Source organism: Ambystoma mexicanum, chromosome 1p (genome assembly GCF_040938575.1).
Source record: "Ambystoma mexicanum isolate Mex_15411 chromosome 1p, UKY_AmexF1_1, whole genome shotgun sequence".
In the NCBI taxonomy this organism is placed as follows: Eukaryota; Metazoa; Chordata; class Amphibia; order Caudata; family Ambystomatidae; genus Ambystoma; species Ambystoma mexicanum.
The window spans coordinates 469,964,817-469,981,067 of record NC_090921.1 but is presented as its reverse complement, the minus strand read 5'-3'; the positions used below and the strand labels follow the sequence as shown (position 1 = coordinate 469,981,067).

General features: G+C 48.2%; 1 protein-coding gene across 1 annotated transcript in view; it reads left to right on the top strand.

Moving 5' to 3' along the window:
* Nucleotides 1-15,948, top strand: part of LOC138573254 (AP-1 complex subunit mu-1) — a 629,275-nt gene extending 613,327 nt beyond the window's left edge. The window contains exon 13 of the mRNA XM_069649323.1: nt 15,219-15,948. The gene's annotated coding sequence lies outside the window, so the exon portion shown is untranslated. The remainder of the gene's footprint in view (nt 1-15,218) is intronic.
* The last annotated feature ends 303 nt before the right edge of the window (nt 15,949-16,251 follow it).

Sequence of the window (16,251 nt, the reverse complement as noted above, 5' to 3'; positions counted from 1 at the left end):
AAAAACCTTCATGGCTCTACCTTATAGGAAAGAGGTAATCCAGGAGGAGGCATGTGTGGTGAAGTGAGCAGCATGTGTGAGGTGAGGTGAGGTAAGTATCTTGTGATCAAGATCAAATGCAGCTGAGAGAAGTAGGATAAGAGCAGGTTTGCCTTTGTCCATGATGCTCATTTGTTTTTTCAAATCTAGGAGGGTGGTTTGTGCCGTGGTGTTTGCGGAAACCTGATTCATTTGCCGAGAATGTCGTTGGATTCAAGAAAGTGTTGGATCTGATTGTGGGCTGCTTTATCCAAGATCTTGAGGAGACAAGGGGCGGTGGTGATGGGACGGTAGTTGTTGGGTGAAGCAGGGTCAAGTGTGGCTTTTTTTTTAGTAAGGGACGGACCCAGGCTTCTTTCCGTCTAGACGGAACAATACCGGAGGTGAAGGAGGCATTCATGAAGGCCGTGATGAGAGGAGCTAGTGGTTCAGCGCAGTCTTTAATTATTTTGGGTGGGCAGATGTCACCTTTGCACCTAGATGTTTTAAGGTGTTTTAGGAGATCAATGACTTCCATTTCCGTTACGCCTCTGAACGAGAAGGCTTGGAAGGATGAGTTGTGGGATAGGGTGGTGTGTACAGGGGGAGGGAGGTGCTTAGGTAGATAATTGGATTGCTGTAGTATTTTGTCCTGAATTATTTTTATTTTCTTCTGCATAGCTGCTTGTATGCTGGAGCACCAAACTTCACCTTTGGTGTTCTCATCGGGACTGGTGGCCTGAGTGATGAGGTCATTAAAGATGGCAAACATTTCTTTGGATTTAGAGTTAGCCTTTGAGATTTGTAGGTTGAAGGAGTTGGATTAAGCTTAGAAGATGGCTTCTTTATATTGCTTTGATAGCTTTTTAAATTCATCCCTGGTGGTTGCACTGGGCAGGGGCTTCCAGTTGGCTAAGGCGTTACGTTTGATGGTACGTAGAGCTAATAGTTCCTCTGTATACCATGAATTGGTGTGCATAGATTTTTTTTCTCTTTTTTGACTCCATGGGAGCTACGATGTTAATGGCTTTGGTGAGGGTGTCTGAGTAAATGTCAGAAAGAATGTTCAGATCATTTGAGAAGGGGGTGGGTTTGAGTTAAGGAACATCTAGGAATGGACGGAGGTTGTCTAAGGAGAGTTTCTTAAAGCTCACTTGGGCTGGAGGGTGTAGGATGGTTGTTTAGAGGTGTGTTCAGTAGGGATGGTAATTTGGATTCACTAGGGCAGAGGCTGCTTTTATCTTTGCGGTCATTGAGACCTAGATTGAGGTCTCCAAGGAGGATAGTTTTAGTTGATTCTTTTAGATTGTTTCCTAGTTTGTGGGGAAGATGTCCTTGGAAGTTCGGGGCTGAGCCTGCGGGCTGTAGACAATGTGCATATTTATGGTCATGTTGGGTGACAGTGAGAATCTAGTCTAATTTAGTGACTAAAGTAGAACAATCTTTTACGTACTCGTGGGCCACTAAGACAGTGAAATATTTGGGGGTTAACATACCGGCTAAGTTGAAGCTCTTTGAAGTGAACTACCCAGCATTAGTCAGAAACATTCAGAGGCATATGGATTGATGGGCTAGTCTCCGCTGTGCTGGTTCGGTAGAATTGCAATCATAAAAATGAATAGCTTACATAGATTTCTGTACTTTTTTTTTCAAGTTCTCCACATTCCGGACTTCAAGGAAATCATGCAAATATGGAACTCTCTCCTACTGCACTTCCTGTGAAAGAGGAGGTCTTCTAGAGTTAATAAGTGTACGCTATATGCCAGTAAGTGTAGAGTCTGATGTTCCCGAAACTTTGGGATTACTATAGGGCATCGCAAATCCGGCCTATCGTGGACTGGGTTCAAAGGGACTCCAAAAGTATGGGTTAATATGGAGCAAGCTTTAGTGGAACGTCGGCTATGGACCCGACCCTGGGTCCCTCGACAGGCACGAAAGCAGAGTTTGTACGTGAACCCTACTACACAGGGTTCCCTGGTAGCATGGGACAGTGTCAGCAGAATGTAGGGTTTTATTAAGTTTCCCTCCCCGTTTACCCCCTTTTGTCCATAACAGGAAACAGGGAATCCACGCCGGGGGAAAGTGACCAAGGATTCAGCAGGTAGATGGATAAGGGGGTAGGGAAGATTGGAGACCTCTTTTGTAATGGGAAGATCTGGACATTCGAGGAATGCAAGGCCACGCTCGGACTGGGAGAGGAGGAAAGGTACAGGCCAGGCACTGGGTTCTTCATCTAATGTAGCAGGGGCTACCAGGCAGCTGACGGAGCTGATACTAGCCTTCCAATTGGCAGCAGATACTAAGGCACCCATCTCTCAACTTTATAAATGTATTAATTACATTTCTATCCCAAACTGTAGATCATACTGCATAGGTTGGGAAAGAGAGCTGGGACATTCACTTACTATAGAGGAGTGGGAAACCGTCTACAAAGGGGCGACAGTGTCACTGGGCCCTTGGCTAGCAGAAACACAGGTCAAGATATTAACAAGGTGGTACATAACCCCATCTCGTCTACACCAGTCACCAAAGCAACTCTAAATTTAGCTTGAGAGGTTGTAAGGGGGAGGGAACGCTACTGCATGTGCTTTGGGGCTGCCCAGGGATCCAAGACTATTGGTTGGAGGTGAGATCTAAAATAAAGGCTATGTTCAATTCAATGTACCAGATGATCCAGTGTTTTGTATCCTGGATCTTTCTCGACCATGGTCTCAAGGGGTACTCGCTCGGAGAGGAAATTACTGACTCGCCCACTATTGGCATCGAAACTGACAATACTTAAGCTGTGGAGATACAAAGAGGCCCCTTTCGACACATCTATGGATTGACTAGGTTTGGACCATTCTAGGGATGGCAAAACGCAAAGCAAACATTAGAAGCTCAACTGTCCTTTATGTCGGTGTGGTCACCTTTTTTGTCCTATATGCAGAAGGAGTTTAATGCTCTCTCGTGTCCAAGAAGACTGAAGGCTCTGAACCTGATATACCAAGTACTGCTCGGGGCATGTCTAACACTGCCTGTAGTGCCCAACTTACTGCATTGGTCATTTTGTTTTCTTGTGAAATGCTCTTGGCGGAAGGGGGGGGTTAATGGACTAGTTAATATTGACAATGTTTTTGGCTTTCTGGTGGTCAGACGGATTTAAGTGAGCTTTGTCCACCAAAAATCAATTAAAATTTACATAAAAATAAAAGTAAAGTGAGACGTGCTCAGGACATGCCCAGGAGTTGCATTTTCATGGATTCGTAAGGTCATCTGATAATGCAAGATGCAGCCCCTGTCGGGGAAGGAATGCAGAATCAAATGATGCAGGTCTCCTTAGGACACTTCGCTTGATGAAGGAAGGCAAGTTCCTGTGACGTTCACCACGCACAGGTGATGACGGGTGTGCTTCCAGTCTCAGTCACAGAGCTGCTCCAGGACAGGTTTGCATGAAGTTGGGAAGCTGAATTCTGGGGAGAAGATGAATTGTGACATAAGCTGGCGACTACCAAAGTTCCAGACTTCAATTTGCAATGGTGACTGTTCTGGAAAGGTAGCCCATGGGAGAGCTAGTCAGTCTTCCAGGCAGTCCAGGGACACTTCCGAAAGCTACGGAGGGCTACATCCTCAATCGTAGAGACTAGTTGGCCCCACTTGTCCAAGGGCTGAAGCACCACGCTGAGTCTTCGGAGATCAGGCAGACCAGCAGGGCTTCACTGGGCTGGACACAGGAAGGATGCAGGTCCACTTTAGGAGTAGTCTTCTCAGCAGGCTGCTCTTCAAGGGATTCCTGGCTCCAACGCAGATATGAAGAATGGCTGCAGAGGTCCTCTTTTTATTCAAAATCTGTGCTGAAAGCAAGTCCAAACCCACCAATGGCAAGTATCTGCACCATTCAAACAACCAGTGGTTGTCTGACAACTACTGGTTTACAATCCTCCCCAGAAGCAGACTTTCTTGCACCAAAAATATGGATTGGTACTAGACAGTCCAAGCCCCCATCCTGGGCCACACACTTACTTCTCCAGCATGGGGTCTGGCATGGATTCACATGCTCATGAATATTCCCCGTCGTCAGGCTGGGAATCCTCGGTAAAGAAAAAACCAGTATCAGTTTCGTTTCTGATCTGTCTTTTGTAGTAATAACCAATCACTGGTCTCTGCGTCATACTGACCACAGCCAATGACTGCCCCCTACCTAAGCACCCACTCTGGCAGCCATCTTCAGATTTTTACTGCACGTTCATGTGTTGGGATCCTCGTGCTATTGCTCTCGAGCGTTAGTGCTATTTTTTCACGTTTTTTCTCAAACTTTGTTTTTTCGGTCAAAAGAGCCTCAAGCTCCACCGACTCTCCATCCGATCAACGGGGACCCGTGTCGGATTCGTCTGCGCCCCTCAAGGGTGAAGATTTCGTCGAGCTACACTTTTGGAGGACTCCAGAAGCTTCTCAGGCCCGGACATGGCCCAGGAGAAGGGAAGCTCGACGCCCGGAAAGCTGTTCAGGATCTGCCCTGGATGCCAGCTGCAGAACGTCTTTAAGGAGGACGAACACTCCTTTTGTCTCTACTGCTTACATGAGGACAAGACGCACGTGGAGAAGGACTGTGCGTTTTGCGGCAATATGTCGGAGCGGACCATGAAGGACCGCCATCAACGTCTCGCCAACTGGCTGGAAGGGAAGAGCCCGTCAGGCGAGAAGAAGAGGAAGAAATCCGAGCGGTCTTCTAAGACCTTTGAGGACGCCCCGGCGACGGGGATCCAACACAAGGCCAAGCACCGCGAGTCTGCTGGCACCGGGAGCGCCGAACGGTCGAGCTCTACGGGCGCCAGGCAGGGCGCACTCTCCCAGGCACCATCAGCCACGAGCCAACGCTCTAGGTCGGGTAAGAGGAAAGGCGAGCACCCGGCGAAGCTCCTGGAGAGGCCCCGGTCGAGCTCGAAGGCCCCATCGGAGGGGGAGCGAGGCAGTGTCCACCCCCTCAAGGATAAGGCGGTGAGCGCACCTAAGGTGGTGAAGGCCTTAATCCATCCGGCCAAGCCCTCTATCGATACTGTCGCGGCGGCCCTGGCTCAGCCTGTGGAGGCTACACCAGTGGTGGCGACCTCGGGGCTCAGAGTCTCCCTGCCACCTCGGAGGGAGTCCTCTTTTGTGCCCATCGATAGGACCCCCGTGAAATCCCTGGCGGGGAAGAAAAAGGGGGGGCAGGGCGTCGTCGTAGATTCGGCCTCAACCTCGGAGGAAGAGCTGATCGAGGTCTTAAGCCACGGCCTTGGCGTGGAAGAAGACCGGCCCGTCGGGATGGATCCCGACGCAGGTGACGACGACATCGTCGAGGGTGCCGACGGGGCCCCTGATCGCCCGTCGGATTCCCCTCTGACAGCGCCGCAAGACAACTCGGCGGCCATTTTGTTGGCTATACAGTCCTTATGCTCAGAGATAAGGACGAGACTACCGTTGCCGACGGAGGAACCTCTCCCGTCGGGGGATCCTGAACCGGGACCTTCTGGTGTTCCCCCGCCCAAGAAAAGAAGGATTCACCCTCCACCTCCTTTTCAGCCGTCGCGCTCCGTCCAGCCCTCCTCCCCGTCCACCCGAGGGGATGATACGGGGACTGACATGGCAGCGACGGGTACGGACGACGAGGTATACAACGAGGATCTACCGTCGTCACCTCCCACCAGGGCTTCTCCGCCCGACGAGATTGGATCGTTCCACTCCATGATCGCCAGGGCATCCAAGCTTTTCCAACTCTGCCCTGAGGAGAAGAAAAAGGAAGGATTCCTTTATCAACGGCGCGAGGCCAAGAGGAAGACGGTCCTCGCGGTGCCTCTACTGGACGACATTTGGGATGAGGGCCTCGCCCTCCTCAAGCACCCTTCCACGACGCCAGCTAGAAGAGACCGGTACGAGAAGAAGTACCGGGTCCCGGACGCGGCCCCCCTGTGCCTCCGGGCGCAGCCTACCCCGGACTCCGTCGTCTCTGCGGCGGTCAGGAAGAAAGCGGGGGGGGTGCGGCCTCCACATCGACTTCCCCACCGGACGGCGAGGGAAAGAAATTGGACGCTATGGGACGCAGGGTCATCTCGTCTGCAGCGACGACGATTAAAGCGGCCAACGCCTTGGCTATCGTGGCCCGCTACGACAAGGAGCTATGGTACAAACTGGCTCCCCTGCTGGACTTCCTACCGGACGACAAGAGGGCGGATGCCCTGGAGATCCTACAGGAAGGTGAGGTGGCGTCGGACCACGCCATCACTATTGCGACGGACATCGCCGACACTGGGTTTCGCCAGTTGGGCAACGGCGTGTGCCTTAGGTGGCGTGGATGGCTCAAGGCTACGGACTTCCGTCAAGACGTACAGACCAGAGTCCTGGACATGCCGTTCGATGGGAACAACCTGTTTGGGAAAACAGTGGACGATTCCCTTTAGGGCATTAAAGCGGACACTGAGACGGCCCGGGCCCTTGGGGTTCTGCAGCAACGACGGACGCCCTTTCGGAGCAGCGGAGGCAAGGGCGCCTCCAAAGGTTCCGGCGGCGGTTTCTCCACCTACCGTCAAGCGGCCCGCTCGTCGTCTCAGGAGGCCTACAGAGGACGAGGCAAGTCTGGCGGACCCTGCCGTCGTCGCCAAGGAGGTCAAGGCGGCAAAGCCTCGTCGAAACAGGATTGAACCGGCCGTGGGGTCGGGCCCCCACCGAAGCACCCCGGTGGGAGGCCGGCTGGCGAGCTTCGTCAGCGTGTGGGAGTCCATCTCCACCGACCGTTGGGTGCTGGATGCCTTAGCCCGGGGCCACGCGCTCGAGTTTCAAAGAAGGTGCCCGCGCGTCCCCCCCCCCCTCCGTGGCCAGGAAAGAGCTTCACGTCCCTCAGCTTCTCCTGGAGGTAAAGGCGATGCTCAGGAAGGGCGCCATTGAACTCGTCCCAAAGAGGCTTCGGGGCTCCGGAGTTTACTCGAGATACTTCCTCGTGAAGAAGAAGACGGGAGGATGGCGCCCCATCCTAGACCTGCGACGTCTGAACAAGTTCATCAAGGTGCAGAAGTTCCGGATGGTCACCCTCCAGCACGTCCTGGGGCAGCTGGAGGAAGGAGACTTCCTGTCGTGGATTTGGAGGATGCCTACTTCCATATTCCCATCCTAAAGGGGCACCGAAAATTCCTCAGGTTTGTGGTCCAAGGGCGTCACTACCAGTTCAAAGCCCTCCCCTTCGGACTACGGGCGGCACCCAGGGTATTCACCAAGTGCCTTGCACCAGTGGCGGCGCAGCTGCGCCGCGAGGGGATCCACGTCTACCCCTACCTGGACGACTGGCTCATCCGAGCCAAGACGAGGGAGCTCGCCGTGGAGCACACGGCAAGGACCGTCCAACTTCTCACGGACCTGGGATTCTCCGCGAACTACACCAAGTCCCACCTGGTACCCACGCAAAACGCACTGTTTCTGGGAGCGAAGCTCGACAGTGTCCCTTCTGGCCTCCCCGTCGGAGGAAAGGACCAGGTCCATCCTGGGCAAGGTACAGCGGATGTTGGTTTCCGACGCGGCCAAGGTGAGGTCCATCAAGTCCCTCCTCGGAATGATGTCTTCTTGCATCTACCTCATTCCCATGTGCAGGCTCCGGATGCGCCCATTGCAGGAGTTCCTGGACCCGCGCTGGATCCAAACGACGGGCGGCTTCGAGGAGAGGATCACACTCGACGAGAGTTTCCGCCGAGCGGTCCGGTGGTGGGGCAACCGCGCGCATCTGCTGCTCGCGAGAGGCCTTTGGCTCCCGACGGAGAAGTCCCTCCATATCAACGTCCTGGAGCTCCGTGCAGTGTTCTGGGCCCTCAGGTCCTTCCTTCCGTCCCTCAAGGGCAAGGTGGTGAGGATCTTCACCGACAACACCACCACCATGTTTTACATCAAGAAACAGGGCGGAACCAGGTCCCCAGTGCTGTCCAAGGAGGCGCAGGACCTGTGGCATTGGGCCGTCGCTCAAAGGATGTTTCTGGTGCCGTTTCATCTGGCAGGGATAAAAAACACCATCGCCGACTCACTCAGCAGGGAGCTGCGCTCGTGCCACGAGTGGGAACTACGGCAGGATCTAGTGGATCGCCTCTTCCGACGGTGGGGCACACCCCAGATCGACCTGTTCGCGACGGCGACGAACTCCAAGTGCCGGAGGTTCGCCAGCAGGTTTCCCCAGGCGAGGAGCATGGGCGATGCTTTCTCGTTCCCCTGGGAGGGCCTGTTCCTCTACGCGTTCCCTCCTTTGCCACTGCTAATCCGGCTCGTCAACCAGCTCAAGAGGTCACGGTGCAGGATGATCCTCGTCGCACCTGCGTGGCCGAGGCAGATATGGTTCCCGGACCTTCTGGACTTGTCAGCGTCCCCGCCAATCAAGCTGCCGGTGGACGCGGATCTACTCTCCAGGGAAGGAGGCGCCATCCTCCACCACGACCCGAAATCGCTGAACTTGCAGGCCTGGCTCCTGCAGCGCTAGAGTTTGGAGGATACGACATACCGGCCGACTGCAGAGAGGTTCTTGCAATGGCCAGGGCGTCCTCGACTCTTAAATGCTACGGACACAAATGGAAGAGGTTCTCTGTCTGGTGCCACGCACAGAAGATTAACCCTCTATGGATTACGGCTCCCCAGGTACTGCTGTACCTGCTGACGCTGGCCAAAGCTGGACTGGCACACGCGTCCATCAAGATTCATCTTGCTGCAATCTCCCGATACACCAGAACCACGGGCCGGCCCTCCTTGTGGTCTCATCGTCTGGTGAAAGAGTTCATGAAGGGACTGTTCAGATCGTTCCCGCCGGTGAAGGCGCCGGCCCCGGCGTGGGAGCTCAACGTGGTGCTGACCAAGCTCATGGGACCTCGGTTCGAGCCTCTGCACTCGGCTCCGTTGAAGTTTGTCGTGGAAAACAGCGTTTCTTGTGGCCATCACCTCCGCACGACGGGTGGGAGAGATCCAGGCCCTTTCCTGCAAGGCCCCGTACTTGACTTTTCACGACACGAGGGTAGTGCTCAGGACGCACCCCTCCTTCATGCCCAAGGTACCGTCGGACTTCCATCTCAACGAACCTTTGGTGTTGCCTTTGTTCTTCCCGTCGCCGGCTGAGAGGACTTTGCACTCGCTGGATGTGGCTAGAGCGCTGAAGTTCTACGTGGACCGCACGAAGTGTTTTCGGAAGACGTCACAACTCTTTGTGAACTTTGGACCTGTCAATCAGGGGAAGGCTCTCTCGAAGGCTTCCATTTCCAGATGGCTCTCCGGCTGTAACATGTACTGTCATCGGTTGGCAAACCGACCGCTGCCTGGCCGTCCGAGAGCCCATTCCACCAGAGCGATCGCAGCTACCACGGCGTTTCTTTCTGGTGTGCCCCTGCTGGACATATGCAGGGCTGCTACGTGGAGGTTGACGCACACCTTCACGAAATTCTACTGCGTCGATCGGGATTCCAGGGAGGAGTCCAGGGTCGGCCAAGCAGTGCTGCGCAACCTGTTCGCCTGAGGTGAGCCTGGTGAGGAGGTAAGATGCTTAATGTTGAGTTTGATGTACTGCTTAATGTTGAGCCTTTGCCACCTCCCGTGGTTGTGCATGTGTGTACTGCTATGTATTCTTTATTCATGAGCATGTGAATCCATGCCAGACCCCATGCTGGAGAAGGAACAAGTTACTTACCTGTAACTGTTGTTCTCCAGCATGGGTCTGGCATGGATTCACATGCGAACCCTCCCGCCTACCCCTCTGCGGCTCTTCACTTGGTCATACTGCCACTTCACGTGCTTCCAAATCTGAAGATGGCTGCCAGAGGCGGTGCTTAGGTAGAGGGCAGTCATTGGCTGTGGTCAGTATGACGCAGAGACCAGTGATTGGTTATTACTACGAAAGACAGATCAGAAACTAAACTGATACTGGTTTTTTCTTTACCGAGGATTCCCAGCCTGACGATGGGGAATATTCATGAGCATGTGAATCCATGCCAGACCCATGCTGGAGAACAACAGTTACAGGTAAGTAACTTGTTCCTTATGCACACTTTCCCGGGCAGGTGCATGACCTTCTCAGGACTTTCCTGTCCTGAGGGCAGGAAGAAGGCCAACCTACAATATGACCAAATAACAATTGCAAATCCCATGGCAAGGTCATTTTTAGGCACTAACCATGTTTGGTAGACATACGTGGTAAACTCGAATGTGCAAACAAACATGCAAAAACAGTAAAAATGTAACTGCTGCCTCCAGGTTGTTTTTTGGCACATATAAAAGTAACCAAAGAAATCCTCTGTAAAAGGATAGGGTGATAAAGTATCCCTGTTGCACTGAATTGTAATATGCTGTGTGCAATATTACCAATAAAAGATTCAAAATGGGTAACAGTTTCCCAGTACTGATAGTCCAAAGGACTGATCAGTTTCCCCGTAACAAATTAGCAAAATGCAAGGGACGTGAAGCTGTACAACAGTATAAAGAAAATCATGGTAAAAATTACAAGGCAAATTTGACAGAGGAACAGGTGGATCAAGTGTCAAAAAGGGGAAGAGAAAATAATTTTTTTAGACCAGTGCAAAAAATATGGAAACGTGGAGCAGAAAGCAAGAGGTAGAGCTTTCGAGTGAGTAGAGCAAAAGCAGGAAGATGCACAAAGAGGCTTAGGGACAGAAGGAAGGTACTGGTATTGTGAACATAGAAAATGGGGAGGAGAATAGGAGAGGAGAGACAACCTGTACTAAGTGGCAAGACCATTAGCACATTTGAAGACTATGTAAAGGAAATCAAAGGAGACGAGTATCAAATGGCAAGAAAGCTGCAGATCGAAGAGAAGGAAGCGTGAGAAGGTGAAAGGAAATGGAGGCGGTTAGCAGAGTTATACATAGAGCGAAGAAGGCTAAGATGAGAGGCATTGAGACAAAATAGAAGAGCAGAGCAGTAATAAAGACTAGAGGAGATGACCCTAGCAGCGTGAAATGATGGAAAGGGGAAGTCTCCACTAACTTTGTACAAGTGAAAATGACGGATATGAGCCGTACTGGCGTGAGAAGGTGAAAGGAAAAGGAGGCGGTTAGCAGAGTTATACATAGAGCGAAGAAGGCTAAGATGAGAGGCATGGAGACAAAATAGAAGAGCAGAGCAGTAATAAAGACTAGAGGAGATGACCCTGGCAGCGTGAAATGATGGAAAGGGGAAGTCTCCACTAACTTTGTACAAGTGAAAATGACGGATATGAGCCGTACTGGCAATGTAAGGGGAGAAAGAAAAAAGGAATCCAAAATCACACCAAGGTTATAGGCAGATGGGAGGGGGGGGATGCCACAAGGTTGCACTCTGGGGTGGGGCAAAGAACAAAATTTCACTTTTGGCAGGGTTTAACTGAAGAGCATGAAATGATATCTAAGAGTGGATAGTTAGGAGGAGTTAGTGGTCACTTAGCAAAGCTCACCCTGTTTTGGACATATTCTCCCGTTTCCACCTTCATATTCTGTCTTACTGAAACCTGGGTCCCATCTTCTAATGCAACTATTCCTGCTGCTTTGTCTTCTTCCTCTTGTTTATTCTCGCACATTCCCTGCCCATCTGATGGTGGTAATGGTGGTGGAGTCAGTATACTTTCTACTATTCCCCCAGCGCCTGTCCCAAGTTCACTAGTGTTCTACTAGTTAGTGTTTTGTTACTTTTGAATATCATTATTCTTCTCTCCTTTTTCTCTTGCTTTCTTGGTTATCTATAGAGCCCTAGTCTTTTAAAACAGTGCTGCAATATGGGCATTGTTAAATTGTAATCACACTAACCAGTTGACCCTACAGGCAAATGTGGTGATAGGAGGTATGGGTTGCCCATTTCCGGGAACTTTTCTCGACTGAACCAGGAGGAGGCAATAAATAAATGAGCAGGCTAAACTATTTTGGATGCTCCATATGACGAGGAAGACATTAAAATGATTATTTTGAACTCCAGTTATTCAGGAGCTCCTGTACCGTACGGCCTCTCCAATATGGTGTTGAAAGCCCATTCAGATGAATGGGCAAAAATACTTGCAACAATGTAAGTTTGTTTTGGAGGACCGTAGGGTGCTGCACTTGTGGAGACCTACTGTGATCGTTCCAATTTATAAGAAGGGGAACAGAGTGACCTGGCTAATTACAGGCCAATAGCTCTTCTCATTGTATCGGCCAAGATTTTTGCAAGGCTGATCTTGAGACAACTTTTGGCCTGGGTAAAAGAAAAACAAATTTTCGACCTCTTCCAATCGGGGTTCATTTCAGGCATAGGAACCGCAATAAATCTAGTGGCATTAGCATTATAAAGGAGCAAGTGAACCGTACAGGCCAACCGGTTCTCCTGCCATTCATTGATTTCAAATTAATGTTTGATTCGGTTGACTGCCTCAAACTATGGTCCAAACTGGAAAAATGGGGATGCCCAACCTATTTATTAGCAGTAATAAAGGATCTATATTCTGGTACCTCCTATGAATGTGTGATTAAATCACCAGGGTCAACTTTCAATACCGATCCCGACGATTAGAGGTCTAAAGCAGTGCTGCATTTTTGCGCTGCTCTTATTTTTATTCTTTACATAGCATATATAGGGATCCATTTGCAAAAGGTGAGAGCTTTTCCACTGAAATCAGGGGGCATCCAATCCAATGGCTTATGTACGCAGACGATGTGGTCCTTTTGGACCAGACCCACATGGGTCTGCAAAGGCAGTTGGTCATGATAGAACTTTACTGCCAAGAAAATGGGTTTACAATAAATATTAAAAAGTCAAATGTGATGGCTTTTAAGCCAAAGTCAATAAAGAAAATGTTAACCATGATGGTCCATAAATCTCCTCTATTGAGAGTTCATGAATATAGATATTTAGGCATCTTGGTAAATAATGCGGGCGGAAACTCCCTATAATGATTTAAGACTAACAACCACAGCGGCCACCCAGGGGCTGTTACTACATAAAAAGTTTGGAACATTTTCTTATGAACCATTACTGACCTTTTACAAACAGAACTTAGTCCCAACTCTGACACATGGAGTGGAACTACAATTATTTTTGTATAAGTTGAGTGGAAAAAAACTGGAGGGGGAATTTTGGAGGAAGGTAAAGGTATTACCAGGCGGTGTTCCAATTCCAAATCATACAGTAGAGTTTGGACTCCTTTTTTTTGACATTCAGGTAAAATTAACGTTTTTATGCCTATTTAGAAAAATTGTAATGATTCCATCGAATTCAATTCTGCCTTGGTTAAGACAGTTTATAAAGGCTCGCAAAGTAGGGTTGGCTTCAGGATGGAAGGTCAAATGCCTTAAATGGTTAAACTTGGCTGGTATATCACTTGAAACTTAAATTTTGAAGCCGGACAATGCTAAAAGGAAACTTTGGCAATTAGATTGGTGCATGACAAATCATGAATGTCATTTTCCGCAATTATCTCTATGAAACCAGAGCACTAAATTCTCTGCCGAAGTACTTAAGGTGTTTTCCTTGTGACCAAATCAGAATATCCTTTCTAAAACTTCATCTAAACCTCAGATTAACAAGAGAAATGAGTGGAACAAGATTGAAAGGAACTGAGGAATCGAAAGCCTGTGTTGGTTCACTTGAGAAGGAAACATTAAGACACTTAATTACAACTTGCGCGAAATTGAACGTTTCAAGGCAATTGTATCTGAAAAGCGCCTTCGACAGAAGAAAAGTCCTGGGCAATGATTTTTAGTGGGGTACATGTCTCATTGGTTTTAGCATCTATTAGATTTTTTTTTAGAAAAAATTGGGAATTCCTAAAAACTATTAACTGATAAATGTTAATAAGCAACTATTGTTGCAATTGGGTTTGGGGATGTGGGCAACACCTTTTTATTTTAGGTTGTTTAGGTATTGAAGTCCTAAATGTATTAGAAAGATGTGAAGTTAAATGTGTAATTGTATATTAATCATGTTGCAAAAGACATGGAAAACAAATATATTCAGTCCTTAACTCACTTCGAGCAAATATTAGACTGCTTCCTTGTGTATAGAGGGACGATATCAGCCATGTATAAGATCATTCTGGAGACAAGAATGAGTACTGCGTCAAACACCCGGTCACAATGGCAGGCAGACTTGGACATAAATCTTGCCAACATAGTTGACGGATGGTTGAAGGGATGCGAATAACCTATATATATATATATGCAACCAATTGAACCCCCGTGGGATGAAGCTTTTCCAAACATGGCATCTGCAACCTACCATGCTTGCATAAAATGTACCTAGGGGTGGATGATGCATACTGGTGGGGCAGCGTAGTAATAGGTACATATTTCCAGGTTTGGTGGAAATTTAAAATAATCTAGAGGTACTGGGCTGAGGTTTTCTTGGTATCGGGTAATATCGCGATATATATATGGTCGCTGTATATGTCGCTGGTAAAAGGTTGTGGTGACATTATCTATGTGACCATATATATATAGGGTCAGGGGCAGCGGGGGTGTCCCCCACTCCCCATGAAAAATAAAGGGCTTGGGGGTTGTGGGGATGTTCCAAGTAGTAATGGCCCCACAAAAAACAGCAATTTTTCGGATTTTTTTTTTTTGCATGCCAATATTTTTGAGGGGACATTATTACATGGAACAGCTTTCTCCTGGATCAAGACATTTGATGGAGTTAAAAAAACTGCCACCCATTATTCTATTTGGTATTCAATTATGTGAAGATACTCGTGCATAGCTCCTACACATGGTCCTTTCATGTTGGCTGCCAGAGCATGTCTGGTGGAAGGGGCTCATCTTTTCCAGTTTTGAGCCAAACCGGTATGGCTGAGATGAGCAGAGTAGCTTTAACATATGGAGAAGTTGACTTGGTTGATTGAGATGGGCCAAAACATTGAGATGGACTGGTACCCTTTATTTCGAAATACAGAATAGATGGTATGGGTCAAGGAAGGTAGTTTATGGATGGATAATAGAAATATTTGAGGGAGGGGGTGATCGTGTATATACTAAAGAGGCACTGGTTTCCATGTACAGCTAAAAAAATTACTGAATATTCTAGGATTGCTTCGTTTGAATATGCAAAATTCTAGAGTTTCGGATACTTGAGGTATTTGATTCAGATTGGCAGTTTATTTGATACTAAGCGCTTCAGAAAGTACTTTTGCCTGAACATACTTATCTTAATTAAATGAATGTAAATTATTTTATGACCTGTTTTTTTTTTTTCTTCTCTCCTCACCCACCACCTGGCAGGCAGGATATCCACACATCTTTTTCAGGTTGACAGTATGGCAAGAAGGCAACGGAAAGTGATGTTTTTCCAATTATACATTTGAATTGGTCATTTCATGAATTAATTTGCCAATATCCTCAGAGCTGCATATCAGCAGGCTTCATGCATCGCGCAAGATATTGTTACAAGAACTGAAACAAATATATTATATTCTGGATGTACTTGAAACTGTATGGTCCTTCGTTTTAGTAAAGTAGTTACACGTATAGGGCCATATGGGAAACAACATATACTTATAAACGTTTTAGAAGCTCATCTATAATGAATTCAGTTTTCCTGAAGGGTGGGCATAAGTGTTTTTTTAAATGTTCCACAATTTGCTTTTATTAATAGCCATACACAGTGAAAAGTAAATTGCAACTCCTTTTCAGTAATCGGTTCATAGTGATGATTTCACAATGCTTGCCTCTGGAAGATGGCCACAGTTTGGCTATCGCAAATTGTTTCTTAATCTGAAAATATGGTCCAGTTTTACAAACTCATCGTCGCTAACCAGTTTGTGTTTCAGCCCTGTGAAAGGTCACATCAGTAAAACAATCTCGGCTCTTCGACACGTTCTGGTTTTATGATGTTTACTACAGATTTATTGTTGAAATATGTGAAAGACTCACCCCATTTACATTGTTGGATGTTTGTATCTGTCTGCTGCTGAATACTGTTACAAGAGAAAAATAAATACATTTTATTGTACTTTATAGACCCCCACGTGTGTTATTTGGGAATCTAGTTGTGTACCTCATGTTTGTTTATTCTCCATTTACTAATGATTTTTGCTCTTGCCTTTTTCATCTAGATCAGCAAGCGACATGTGCACATGGTGATTTAAATTTTCAGATCAATCTTCAATTTCTGTTAAGTGTTACAAAGGTCAAAAAGCAATTAAAGTGTGGCATTAGCAGTGTTTAATTGATGAGAAGGATGTTTTTTTTTTTCGAGTAAGTACTGTATTTGACCACTTTTTAGGGTATTCAAGTTTGAATGAACTAGAATGTG